General features: G+C 33.7%; 1 protein-coding gene across 1 annotated transcript in view; it reads right to left on the bottom strand.

The window, feature by feature from the left end:
- Positions 1 to 4,278, bottom strand: part of LOC106139223 (uncharacterized) — a 30,789-nt gene extending 26,511 nt beyond the window's left edge. The window contains exon 1 of the mRNA XM_013340618.2: positions 4,140 to 4,278. The gene's annotated coding sequence lies outside the window, so the exon portion shown is untranslated. The remainder of the gene's footprint in view (positions 1 to 4,139) is intronic.
- Between the last annotated feature and the right edge of the window lie 11,299 nt (positions 4,279 to 15,577).

Genomic DNA, 15,577 nt, shown 5'->3' with positions numbered 1-15,577 from the left:
GCATGGGTTTCTCTTTCATCACATAATTTTATAAGAACCATTGAAATTACTACACTTTCAGATCACAGTTTCAATATAGCCCCAATATACCATTTACTTCGACAATTTCCTCAATCGCTTCCGAGAAAGGGTATCACATAACACTTTCCTATTCATAAAGGTTTTACCTCAAGGGATTTTTATTAACGTATTCTCAGAAAACGCCTCATAAAGGTTCATGATTCTTAAATTGTCGGAAAGGCGTCTTTATGTCTGCAGATAAGAAGAGCTTTATCACTTCGGTAATAAGATATGGTATAAAAAAGTGAGGGAAAACCATTAAGCGGTATAGAACACAAAAATATCTTATTTATATTCATATTTATTATTATAACCTGCCTCCTACGTTGTCTTAGAAAAGGGAATCCTTAAAATCAGTTACAGTTTGAGGATTCCATTTTTTCTAAGCATACGTTGATTTTATTTTTCAATATTGATAAAAAAGGTAATTTCAGGGTTACAATACTAATCATGCAAAATCACGACGAAATTGAAATTGAAATTTGGGTAGGTTTCTATCCGAAGAATCCCAAGTAATATATTATTACTCATAGAGAAGTACATATCAAATCACGTCTGTGTCCCTTGCGGGGTAGACAGAGTTAACAGTCTTGAAATATTTTATTATGAAAATACAAATACTTTTAATTTTTTTCGGCATTTAATGCAAATAACATCCAACAGTTCAATTTGCATTTTATCGTATTTTAGCCATTGGATCACAATATTCGCTTTAATTTGCAGCCAAAACTCAATAATAACCAAAGTTGAAAGCTCGGCGCTTGGCACAAAGTTGTCGGATCCTGCAGATAACTGCTAAACCTTGTTTGATAAGAATCTTACTTTTGTTACTCCAGCACGCCCGCCGAACAAACAGGTGCCTAATACCACTTTTTATAAATTGAAAGATTTTTTATCAGACTTCTCAAAGATTTCTCACGGATTCGTAACAAAAGATTTCATTGTAGCTTTATAACCGTAACTTCTGCCTATCCTTACCAAAGATATCGGAATAATACAGTATTCAAATTCTTATTTACTTGCTCGAATGAAACAAGAGTTACAAAAATAATTACAATATAATTGTTATTTAGCTAATTTTTATTTGTTTAAAGAGTAATTTTAGACTGAAGTGTATAAAAGAAACAAAAATCTAAACAACTAAATGTTATTAAAATAAAATAATTTCCATTTAAATAACACTATACCTATACCTCTTCACAATTACAATTTTACACCTGATCAATTTATAAGTATACAATGATTTTTAATACTTAATGTCGTGGCAGATGTCTCTCCAAAAAAAAGCATAGATGAAGGCTGTTATGAAGAGTATCAAATCTCGTAAGATTAAGAAGCGGATATCCTCTTCGCGGCTGATCAATATGCCTTTCCGTGCCATGTCTGTTTTTATTTCAAATTAAATTAATTTATTTGCTTTCAATGTGTGTGTTTTTAATTATTAAGATACATATATACCTACATTCATACATACATGTATTCACGTTATTATCCCTTACGGGGTAGACAGAGCTCAGAAGGCCACGTTCAGCTGTATGGGTTTGTAATGGAATTAAGATTCAGATAGTTATAAATTGCTAGCCTTTAGAAGGAAGAAGAATCCCAAGTTTCTTTCCCTTAGGCGTCTTTTACGACATCCATATTTTTATTATTTTATTAAGAACATCCCAAAAATTACTGAACCGATTATGTTGCCCAACGAATTTTAAAATTCTATTGACATAAAATTTCAAGGTATACTTTAAAATTTTATTAAAGACAGCAGTTCGAAAGTTATCGCGTCAACAAACATACACGCAAAAAATACATTTTCGTCCTAAGTCGATAGTTAAAAAAATTAATGTACGAATGTTGTTGTCATATTTTCATAAATAAACATCCGTTAAGTGTTAGTTTCACGTTAAGATGTATTTGTAGATTTATTTTTTAGCTCTCCTTAAGTAGTTTAATTAAGGTTTATTTTAGTTTAATTTATAATTTTAATATTAATGATCCTGTCAATTTGTGAAATTTGTTCAATAAACAATACGTCCGTCAAATAAACAAATAACACCGTAACAAAATGTTACTACGAAGAATATACAATGAGATTCAGGCAGCCTCAAAATTTATTATGCAAATTGACTTGAGTTTCCTGCCATACATCTTGCATCATGGCGTTTTCACGTAAAACAAACGACCCGAAACAACTTCATTATTTACGGATAAAATATATGTTCAGTTATATATTGCTTCAAGAAAGTAAAAATAATACAAACCTAAATGTAACAGAAATATACAATGGCGGACTTACCGCCATTGTATATTTCTGTTACATTTAATACAAACAAACATGATCACGTCTATATCCCTTACGAGACAGACAGTGCCAATAGTCTTATAAGACTGAAAGGCTACATTCATTGCTTAATAATGGAATCGAAATAAATATCGAATAAAAAGTAACAGGTTGCCAACCCGAGTAAAAAAGAATCGCAAGTTGTATCCTTTTTTTTTTAAATAAATCTATTTCAATTTCCTTTGATTGACTTTAACAATCTGCACGGGAAGAATAGCGGCTGACGCACACTTTGTTTTTCTTCGATATTAGACCAGAATGGAAGTTAAATTTACTTAATGTTTTCTGTACCGTTTAAACAAACTTTTCCTCATACTTTTCTATTTATGCATTTTTTATTTACTACTGACAGTGTATAAGATATCCTTTGTGTTTAAATTTTCCAAAATTTTCAACGAATAGCTTTTTAATAAGAACAGTACTGAATTAGGGCTTTTCTTTCTTCATTCACCACATTCAAATTAAAACGAATAATACGACTCTTCCAGAAATCTAGCAACTCGTTAAGTAGTTTATTTAGTAAAATAGTTAAAATTAATTAATTTTTAGTCTTTAATTATATTTATACCTAAGAAATAATTATTAAGCCATACAGCTGAGCATGACCAATTAGTTTTTTAAAGATTGTTGCCCATTAATATTGAAATTAAGGGACATCTCGCCCCATAAATATTGACGCGATCGTGTCATCCTAATTATTTACCTTATCAATAATCAGCATATTCGAATCTAGCTTGTATGGCCCTACATTAATTAATACCAACTTATTCAACTTCTATACACTGGAAACAACTAATCGAAGGAGGCGCTTCGGGTCATTAAGCAGACGCTTTAACCACTGAACCATGAAATATCCACTTTCAATGATGATTAAGCATTTATAAAACAAGGATAAGATAAAACTTATTAACAATAATTTATGTAATTATTTTTTAAGACATACGCTTAAATGAAATATATTATTCGATATCATACATATACAGAAATCAGAACAATAATATCTGTGATTATTCTACTGATAAATCGTGATGTTAACCTTGTTAAAAAGAATTATTATATTACTATATTTACTATTTAATTATTACTATTTTTTTCACTCAAATATTAAATATAACTATGGTTACATTCCTTATGACGATTTCTTGGGCATTTAGTGAACGGAGAGAAGATAAATACAACATATTTACGGTCATAAAAAATGCATCCCAAAATCTTAAGAAAAATTGACACTTAAGAAATATAAAAAAATAATTTGGATATTTTTAAAATCATGCGAAACAATTACTCTTTATTAAGTACGCTCATAAATCACAGAGATTTTCAGCTCTATTTATCAACAATGAATAACTTCTGACAGATTCATTCAATTTGGCATGTATTTCATCATTTCCATGACAGTTGTTTATTTGCAATAATGATGAATGATCACTGCTGTGGTTTTAATATATAAATGTGTAACTTGTAGTATATAAGTTAATGTTTATGTTGAATCGACATTAAATAATTATCGTGATATTAAAAAGTCTGAAAATTTTAAAAACATTTATTATAAACTTTTTTATTTAATTTTTATCACAAATATGGCATTATAATGTTTACAACAATAATTATGTACCTTATTATAGTAACGATATCTTAATTATGTTTTGATATACATATATGTAACATTAAAAAGTTCAAAACTTCAAACTTTTTAAAATGATGAGAATTAAAAATATAACAAAACTATTGTCCACATTACCTTTTATCAGATTTGACGATTCTTCAATGTAGTTCAGTTCACATTGCATACCATACAAAAGTTTGTCAAGTTACGTGTATCACATATTCATTTGTTTGCTCCCGTGGGACGCGAGGCGTACTCTCCCGATCAAAGCCGGACGGTTACTGAGTGCTACGACGCTACGGTGCTACTAGACTAAGGTTGCTACGACGCTACGAATCTGCTACGACTTGCGTGTAGATAATTCGCGTAGATACATTCTTACAATTTTATTGTAAAAATGTATAATTATTAGTTAATTTAGTATTATTTTATTACCTACAAAATATATAATAATGCATAAATTTCGTATAAAAATGGAAAATTATGCGACTTTACAGTGCGTATTTATTTATTTATTCTAGCTGGAAATACTTTTTACGCACATTTTGGCAGTACCCAGTTCGATTTTTTTTTTATAACAGCTGTACCTAGCTCTTTGCCCATAGGATTTTCCATCTTTCATGAGGATTTTTTACCCTCATTAGGCCTAATTATACATTTTAATAAAACCTTGGTGGTAGCCCTTCTCAAGTGAAGTGCTTGGTCAAAATTTTCTCTCCCGAGATTATAGAACCTTTCGTATTTCTTCTGAATTTTTATCATTTTACTGGTTATTACTTATATTTTTCAATACTTTCCGCAGTTTAAAGATTAGAATTTTTATTACAAAATATAATATTAAACTCATTAATTTATATATTAAGATGGAAATAAAACTAAAACTGTTAATTAATAATGGTGTTCCTGTTGAGAATAAGAAGACAAAATGCTAAACGAAAAAAGCCCATTTACCTATGAGTTCCTAATAAAATAAAATATGGTGAAGAAGAAATTGTTTAACTTTTCAATAGCGACATCGTTTGGGAAGCGACTCTAATAAAAAATAGATTGAAAAGTATAAAACTAGGGATACCTAACCAATTTCCTCGGATAAATATATTATGTGGGAATCAAAACTTTTTTGTAGTGCTATAAAAACGCAGCGCGTTTTATTTGCAGTTTCTTGTTTAAATTTCACGGTTTAATATAAGACTTTACTTACTAGACAACGTTTATCATACCCTACAACTAGAACTTTCGTCAAACTTAAAGTTAATTAATTTTAATTATAATAAATCGGAGTTTCTTAATTCACAAGTTTTACTTTTTTTTCAGCTCCCAATTTAGTAATCAAATATAATAATATAACACGTTCTCCATTATAACTTTAAAATTACAAACTAGATTTTCATAAACCGTAGCTCACAAGCATAACAAAGCCTCTTTTAAAAACCTAACTCAATATCAATTAATTTGTTTAGTTACTACGATGATTTAAACAGTCACAGAACCAAAGCTGTACACTTGGACAGTGGGCCACATGTACAATGGCCTAATAGTACATGTATTCTATAAGGTCCACTGTACACAAAACGCACTAAAACTAAATCATTCTTCGTTTTAATTGGCCTAGATTAAAATAAAAACTTTATGCTTTATAGATCCGTATCAAAACAAACATTAACTTTCGGGATATAAACTTGGAACTGCCTGACCCGTAGACCAAAGTAATGACCATTTCAACAAATGGCATCATAACATAAACGGATAGTATTCGGGCAGTCACGAAATGTATTCGCATGTTAATCACATTTGTGTGTTAACATAATTTCAATTCGGAATCAAACTTTCAAATGATACAAAACCACGAGCAGTTCAAATGAAGCATAAAAGCATAACATTGTAATACAACTAACTAATTAACAACAAACTAATTAACATTGTTCAATTGATTTACTGTTAGGCTTTTAAAGCTAAACCGCTAGACCGATTTCGATAAAATTTTACATAAAAACTGTTAATTACCCGAGAAGATTAACTATATTAAACCAAATAGGTTGTCTATTTTCAAAAAATTCCTCTAAAACTATTACTAGAAAATAAATACTAAGATAAATTAAACGAGAGACAGATATTACCACACTGGATACAAGTTTGAAGGTCTTGGGGTTTTGTCATGGAGATGTGATATCAGTGTGAGTCCTTGTGGCTTTTCGTATGCATTAACGATTCCAAAGTCAATGTTATAAACCGCAAGATCATACACCTAACTGACGACGGTCCATCAGCACATAGCCTGTGACTTAATTTTATTGCCGACTAATTAATGTTATATTTCGACTCAAATAATAACAGCACCGTTGGCCCTCTCTCGTAACACAAGTTTCGAACTTACTTCGAGGCTAGCCCAATCTGTGTAATTTGTCCTGTATATATTTATTATTATTATTTATTATAAAATATGTGCCGTGTGGTTCCCTGAGCTTTAGAATAGTGCAATTTTAACTCCATTATCTTTTCGATACTGTTGGCTCTGTGTACCGCGTACGGGATAAAGGCATAAAATGATAAACAAATCAGAATCATTAATTTCAAGAAATCAGAATCGGGTCAAAACCCAATTGCAATTATTGTATTGAAGTCTTTATGCTTGCTTGTATATTCCCTCTTATCTCATGCTCAGCGTCTTTTGCAATATCTACGAGAAAGTGACGGAAAAGTCTTATTCTAAAGTGCCTTAATACACACAGCACGCTTATCCTACTAATCCTACTACTATTATAAAGGCGAAAGTTTGTATGGATGTATGGATGTTTGTTACTCTTTCACGCAAAAACTACTGAACCGATTACCATGAAATTTGGTATGTAGGTAGCTGAAGACCCAGAATAACACATAGGCTACTTTTTATCCCAGAGTTCCCGCGGGATTGATAGGGTTTCCATGAGGACGAAGTCGCGGACGGCCTCTAGTATTATAAATGCGAAAGTTTGTAAGTGTGTCAGAATGGATGTTTGTTACTCTTTCACGCAAAAACTACTGAACCGATTACGATGAAATTTGGTATGTAGGTAGCTGAAGACCCAGAATAACATATAGGCTACTTTTTATCCCGGAGTTCCCGCGGGATTGATTCCACGCGTATGAAGTCGCGGACGGCCTCTAGTCCTAAATAAACTCTATGATCCCACACAATTAATGAGCATATTTTTAGTCAATAATTTATTACTAATCGAAAATCAATATCGCGAACGTTCACGTTAAACACTCGATGTTTTGAATTGTAATTAAGGATATAAAAGTGACTAAACAGAGATTAAATAAGTTTAAATCTTACTTAAAGCTTGGCAACTTAATTTCGATTTTTTTAAATATATTTTATTTGATATTTGAGTCTTTTAATTAACACTGATGGAAACATACGTACACACATGCATATGTCATGGCTTTATCCCTAACACACAGGCATACAGAGCCAACTATCACGAAAATACTGAAGACGACTCAATGAAATGATTGGAATTCTTTTAGTTACAATCCCAAATGAATACTTAAAAAGCCTTGCTACATATACACAAAATTTAACTTTTTTTACAATCTTCACAATTCTAAGAATTGTAAGAAGGAAAAAATCAGTGAAAGGAAAATTTCCCTTTTTTGAAACGAATGCCGGGACTTATCATAATGGAATTTCCGAGTGGAATGTTGAAAGCAAAGCTTTGTTTTAATGCTGGCAACACTTTCGTCGGCTGTCTGTCTAAATATTGTGCCTCTTAATTTTTAGAGATGAATGCTAGCTAATTTGGAATTTCCGTGACAATTCTAAAATGTAGCTTCCGTAATAACTGGACAGATAACATTCAGAAATTCTCATTGTTTAAAATAGAAGCAACATTAGGAAATGGCGATTGTGTATTTTAGGGATTTTGTTCCAAACCCCCATCATAAGCACTGTTGCTTAGTGTAGTCTTGTCCTAAGCTGGGTTAGGTCATCACGACAGTCAGACGAGAGATCTTCTTTCTTCTGATTTCCCACTTTTTAAACATGACGTTTAGTCTTCAAAGTATTGAGCTCTATCGACTCTGTTGGCTCAGGAGAATCATCTTCCGTACAATAAAATTGTATGTGTTCGTCAAAATCAATGTAGTTTACAATAGGAGTACCAATCAAAAGACTGCGTAGTTAGTTAATTAAGAAAGTTGGGGTCCTTCGATTGTCATAGATAGTTGTTTGCAGATCCATCAGAAAGTTTCATAATTTCCCTACTGACCCAGCCCTGGGGAGTGGCTACCTTTGGTCAAATTGCTTGTTGACGAGCAAATTAATTTGTTAATGTATAATAAACTACATTCGTGAAATGAGATACTACATGAGTGAAGCATAAGTCCTGTCCCAATGTTAAGTCCTACAAAATTTCTAGAGTCCTGTGCATACAATATAATATAAATTTTATTACATTTTTTGAATAAAAAGATCTTTATATGTTGTAAAGAAAATTAATCCTTTGCATAACCAATCTTACAATCAATTGCATATATGTACATATACATTACAAACAAAAAATACCGCCTCTTTGCCACGAGCCCTGCATACTTTTTCATCAATTTCAAGACACAATAATATTCTCATTATGTATATTTTTTACGTAAATATAAGAAAACCTCGGTTATTTCCTGCATCTGCTTACTTTTTGTAAGTTGTTTAGCGAAAAATATCAAATTACAAGTTTTCGAGGGAAATCCGCGGATGAACATCGGCGCAGCGCAGCTTGTTAAAAAGTTTCCCAAAAATTTCGCCCTGACAAATCGTTTAATTAATAATGAACTTGCAATTTATCATGGCTGATTCGCATAGATTTTCGTTTTTACTGACATTTTCGTAATTCTGTTTCTTTTCTGCCCCCGTAGCATGTCACGCGCGACGCCGCTTTTATCGCGCGAAGAACTATCGCTATTTCGCTTTTTATTATGACGAACACGATACGGCGATAGCTTGTCGCGGTGTGTAAATGTCAGTCAAAATCTATGTAAATCAGCTATGATAATTTGCAAATTGGCTGGTTTCCAACTTCTTTACTTCCATTCTAGTCTGATAACAAAGGAAAAAAGGTTAGTGTGTGACATTAGCTTTTCTTCACGTGCCCTAAAGCTCAATCAAGAAATAATCTCAATTCCATCACTCAGCCATGCAGCCGAACGTGGCCTTTCAGTAATTTCGAGTACTGTTGTCCCTATCTACCCCACAACTGATAAAAGCATGCGATAAATGTATGATTTCCTTCCGTAATTTTTGTTGTTTACCTACTTATTTTGAAACAATATTGATCATTTCCTAACAGGATTGGTCGTGGGATGATATTTATTTGCAACTAGCTGTGCCCGCGACTTCGTCCGCGTGGAATAGTTATTTTGAGCATCATTGAAGCCCTCAAGGATGAATAATTTTCCCCGTTTTTTTTTTCACATAGTCCATTTTTTGTTTTCTCGTTAAAGTTGCAGCGTGATGTTATATAGCCTAAAGCCTTCCTCGATAAATGGTCTATTCAACGCAAAATAATTTTTCATTTCGAATCAGTAGTTCCTAAGATTAGCGCGTTCAAACAAACAAACTCTTCATCTTTATAATATTAGTATAGATTATGCAAAAAAATTGATGTACCTACGTGAGTGCTTGTTTGAGGATGCTATTCAATCACGCAAATTCTATTGGATGGATTTTGATGAAACTTACGTACACGGGAAGAATAATGCCTGGAATAGAACATAGTTTATTTTTTTTACAAAAGCAAAGCTCGGAAGCGCAGCTGTTAAAAAACGAATAAATTCTAAAGACAAAAAAAGGAAATTATAATAATGGAAAGTTAAAGTAGGTACCTATCTCTTTGTTTACAACATTTGATGTCTTGCCCATTGGAGACATCACAAATTAACTGTCACAGCTGGTGACCCGCGAGCAAGCGACGTAGAGCTGTCCGTGTGAGAAGCAAATCGTCCTGAGGTCGACTCCGGCTGCTCAAAGTGTTTGACCTTGTGATTTGTTAATTGTCATCGCGAAACATATAGCCATTGGAAACTGTACACGCTTAAATTGAAATGGAAAGTTGTTGGGAATGAGGGGAACGCGTGGTATAAAAACAATTTCACCAGCTGCACAACCAGTAAGAATTTTAGCTTCTATTATAATGTTATGAAACGACACCACTTTAAGGCAGTCTCATTACAAAATGGAATGTCTACTTTTAGTGCAATTGTATGCGCGGGCAGTCCAGATGCCGAAAGTGAATTAAGGAACTCTACCGAATAACGCCAGCCAGCGGCTACAATCGCGTTATTTCTTAAATTCTCGTGGCGCCATCTCGTATCGGATGGTCAAAAAATAAATATCTAAATCGCGGGAACTAAATCAATGGTGAAATGGTAAGTACTGGCGTTACTACATGTGTGTTATTCCTGCTAATCTTGAGGAGCATGGCAACCGTCGCCGATGCGGGGCGCGTCAAACTACCTACATAAAAAAAAAATCTTCTCAAAGATGTGGTGAAACGGTAAGTGCTGGCGAAACTAAATCAATGAATAAAAGAAGTTTTAATTATATAATTAATTAAAAATTTTGCCAGCGGCTACAATTGTGTTATTTCTTAAATTCTCATGAGGCGCCATCTCGTATCGGGTGGGCAAAAAATAAATATCTAAACCACGGGATCTAAATAAATAAACAAAGCATAATGAATTTAATCAATAAAATGCTATTTTTTTAATCATAATAAATATGATAATTAATTATTTATAGCTTTTTATATCGATTCAAAAATGACGAAGTTCCATACAATTTTGCACCCCCTATTTCATCCCCTTGGGATAGAATTACTAACTATATCTGTGCCGAATTTCGTTAAGATCCGTTTGGTAGATTTTGCGTGATGCGCGTACAAACATACAGACAGACAGACGGACAGACAGACAGACAGACAGACAGACAAAAATTCTAAAAAAAATTGTTTTGGCTTCTATTGACCCTAAAAAGACCCCTTATAATATTTTTTCTTAAATATCTTCAATGTACAGACAATGTTCAGTTACAGTTTTATTATATGTATGGATTACCTTAATGTTGTCATCAGCAATTAAATAAAAATAAAGTGGAACGACATTAATTGTGTTTGGCCCACACAAACAATTATGTACTTCGGTACAGTAAAACAACTTTGTTCATTTATACCGTAAAAATACCGGAAACAGACGAGCTTGTATAAAGAGAGTTATGAATGTTGATGAAGCGAAAGAAGTTATAGAGATCGTGACAAGTGCATAGATGTAGTCTCTGCCTACCCCACCGGGAAATAGACGTGAATTTATGTATGGATAGCATACTGAAGGTAAAATGTAAATACCTCGCGATATTGTAGCAAAAAAAGATATAATCATCAGGCAGGCAGCTTTTAATGCAAAAATTTATGTATGTAGTGTTTCATTATATAAGAAGGTAATTAAGGATAATAACAAAAGCTGATGATACATTAGGTTTCAAAATATCATCAAATAATAAGCCATGCCCTCAGCACGGCCCCAAAAGACCCAGGATTACTAGAACGTTTATCACACCATCTTTGTTAAGAAAAAACACGACGAGGAAACAAAGTACTTGTTCCTAACTTTTTGTTCAAACGATCAAATGTAACTGTCTTTTAATTTTACTGTATATCATTGAAAGGCTGCGATTCATACATATAACCACGTCTTTATCCCTTGCGGGGTAGACAGAGCCAAGAGTCTTGATAAGACTGATAGGCCACGTTACTGTTTTCGAAGTATGCCACGTTCAGCTGTTTGGCTAGAAATGAGATTCAAATAGTGACAGGTTGCTAGCGCATCGCCTAAAAGAAGAATTCAAAGTTTTTATACGTTATGCATTTCCGATTACCAAAAATATTCTAAAATAAACATGGAGACGACGAACCCACGCTCCTTTTATTTTCTTCTTTCTTTCTTTATCTTTACTATTCTATAAATCCAAAAAATTGCTTGGCCTTTCTTCATATTATAGTGGACAAACTTGTAAAATGTTTAATTTAGCCAAAAATAATATATCGGTGTAAAGTCAGCCAAGCACATTAAAGCGACGTGAGGCGCGTATGGATAGTGCTAAATGTTTTCCGATAACTACTGGGACCCGACTGGGCTCGGTATAAAAAGGCCTATATTTTTATTCCACGCCGCTACTGTTTTTATTTCCAGTGTATTCCTCCTGGTTCGGAGAGAATCATCGATCGATCGTCAATAGTCGATTCGATAAAATGTCCGATGCGCATGAAGCCACAGTTTCAAATCCCGCCTCGGCCATTTAAAAACAAGTCTTTTCTGGGAAGTAGTTACGTACATAGTTTGAGTAAGCGATGCTTAAGTCGAGTAAGGAAAAATCGTTGTGAGACCTGCACATTCAGGCAACCGGATATATAATTATAATGCAATACGTATTAAATTCTTCTGCAAAGGTTCCGGGAGTAGTGTATTGAAAAAACTGAAACGTTCCGTTGGGGTTTATGATATAATTGACATTCCAATAATGACAGGTTGCTAGTCCATCGCCTTAAAGAGGAGTGCCGAGTTTAAAAGCCTATCCCTAAGTCGCTTTTTACGACATTCATGGCAAAGATATGGAGTGGTTCTATTCTAAAGTACCGGAAACCACACGGCATTGTCGGAAACCAAACGGCATCAATATTCATCTCTTGTTCATTAATGTTAATTTTTTAAACATTTACTGAGAACCGGTTAATAAAAAACAAACCTTTTATTACTTGTATCATCAATGACAAAGAACCCTTGGCATATTAATTAAGCAATCTCCGCGCTAGATGAATTTCCAGTCTAGAAATTATGTTTCACTTAAATTTAGTTCGAAAATTTGTTAGAAAATGTACGAAATGTAAGAAATATCAAAGAGCCTGTATTATTATAGAAGGAAACATAATTAGTTAAGACCACAACCACCACTGTGGTTGACACATTTCCTAAGTGTAAAATACTGACTGTATGCTATATATAAATGTAGTATTACGTACGCGATTTTATGTATGTAACCAGTTGAAACCACTGAAGGAGTTTTATGTAGTTACTAGCTTTCCGCCCGCGGCTTCGCCCACGTGTAATTCGGTTATATATAGCGTTTTTTAATGATCTCGACAGGGCTTTTTCTTCCACAGGCTGAAATCTTGTTAAAACTGGAATTAAATATAGCCTGTGTTACTCAGGGATGATGTAGCTTTCTAATGGTGAATGTTTGAAATCGATTCAGTAGTTTCGGAGTTTATCGATTACATGTGTAAACAAACAAACATATAAAAAAATAGATTGTTCCTCTTTATAATATTAGTATACATACAAATCTATATAGAAAAAGTAAAGCGAGACAAAATCATCGTCTCAAAAGAAAAAAAAAACAGGATTTATAGGACGAAGAGGCCTTACAGGATTTCCTTGTAAACAATATTTTTAGTTTTTTTATTATTTACCAGTATGAACAGGTTAGAGGGAGAGCTGACACGCGAGCAAGCAACATACAGTTTTTGTTCGGTAGAGTATACTTTCAAGTTGGTCCCGTTGTTACCTAGTCAGGATCTGATGATGGTATTCCAGGGAAATCAAGGGCAAACCTCAAATTTACAGGCAATTACGTTTTTGACAATTTCATAGATCCGTTTAAGTATTTGCGTCTGATAGTCATCATCCCATGTGAATGAGCTGATGATGGAAGGTACAACTCCTCAACGGTTAGGAGTTGAAAGAAAATTCTTACGAAGTTATACGTACATGTGAGGCTATTTGGTTGACCTGATAATAAAAAGTAAATCTCATTAACGTTAAGAATTTAGGTGAAAATGGATGCGGACAAATTTCGTCTCTTCACTTGTTTCCTTTTAGCTGTTTGTATGGGTAGTGTTAACACAAAATAGGGATTTAAAGGCGTGATGTTATTAATGTTATGCATGTATGTACATAATTATGTATGTTAAAGAGACGACTGAAAGTTGTCATACAAAGTCTTTTTTTTTAAGGATGGGACATCATCAAATGACCTCTCCCGCTCTGGGTGGAACGGAAGGGAGTGTCAGACTTTTACTGACTAAAACCCACCTCGTTCCTTCAGTTGCCCTTTGCGTTCCGGGGCCACGGTATCTCGTTAGAACTTTCCCGCAGCCCCGGCTCAGTTTATCCCGTTTCCCCCCCTTGGGGGTTGACATTTCAAAAATCCCTTCTTAGTGCTCACTTATGTTACTAAAGGAACCTCTGTTCAAAATCTCAGACTCCTATACCGAGCGGTTTCGGCTGTGCGTTAATAAATCAGTCACCCAATCGCACCCCCTAAATCACGATTGGAGGGTAGTTTGAAAAAACTTATAATGTCAAACATATTTACTTGCCTATGTACGTGTTCATGCCAAGTTTCAAGTTTATAAACCCAAGGAATAAGATTTTTCATAGAAACGTTTTTACCCCTTTTCCCCCCCTTGGGGGTTGAATTTCCAAAAATCCTTTCTTAGTGCTCCCCTACATATTCCAAGGAACCTACATTCCAAATTTCAGCTGTCTACGACCAGTAGTTTCGACTGTGCGTTGTCTGTCAGTCAGTCACTCAGTAACGGAAGAGTTTTATATATATAGATAATAGCGAAGATTTCTATTCAATAGGTAATTGAGAATTTTTTTAACTTAAAATTTAGCTTAATATAAGCTAGTAAATAATATTTTCTCTAAAACCTTTAGCAAAATAAAGTGGAGTTTAGTCGGAAGTAAATCGAAGGATAATATTTGCGGGCGCACTCGGGCTGGTTTAGTGTACACAACCAAATAACTGTTGGAGTTGATATATTGTCGTTTTTGTGTCGAGGATACAAAAAACGGAACTGTTTTCTAAGTATGCTTGAAACGTCTCATTTGGAGGCTGATTGGGACACCGGTGAAAGGATTTGAATTTGAAGAACTAAATTAAATTAGAAAATACAAAACAACTGAAAAGTCATGATGAAATATTTCTCTGATTGCCCTAGGTCTCATTGTTTATTAACATAAGTATTTTCTATATTAATATACTAGCTTTTGCCCGCGGCTTCGCCCGCGCAAATGTATTTTAGATTATAAGGATACGACATAAAATTTCAGCCATGTTTTAATCCCGTATCGTGCGGGACTGTTTTAAGTTTATATTTGATTTAAATTCATATGGCTTCTCCCGTCTCTTCTCGTTCTGTTCCGTCCCGTCACAACCTGTTGTGTCCCGTCCGGCTCCATCCAGTCCTCCTATCCTGTCCCATCCCATCCTATTTAGTGCCATCCCGCTTTCCGCAACTGACACGTATTTTTTACTAACCAATATATTTTAAATACAAATGAACAAAACACAACGAAACGTCTTCAAGCATGAATACGAAACGACCAACAACTTATTAACTGAGGGTAAAAATGCTTTCAAAATCATAGAAGTCTTATTGATTGTCGAACGACAAACGATAGCGACTTTTACATTACATGGTGACGCCATCTATTGCTACATTATCAAACAAATTATTCATTGTAGGAATAAATTTTCTAATCTT

The sequence above is a fragment of the Amyelois transitella genome, chromosome 6 (assembly GCF_032362555.1).
Source record: "Amyelois transitella isolate CPQ chromosome 6, ilAmyTran1.1, whole genome shotgun sequence".
NCBI classification, from domain to species: domain Eukaryota; kingdom Metazoa; phylum Arthropoda; class Insecta; order Lepidoptera; family Pyralidae; genus Amyelois; species Amyelois transitella.
Note: the sequence above shows the minus strand (reverse complement) of the source record. Positions and strands in the feature narration are given on the sequence as shown.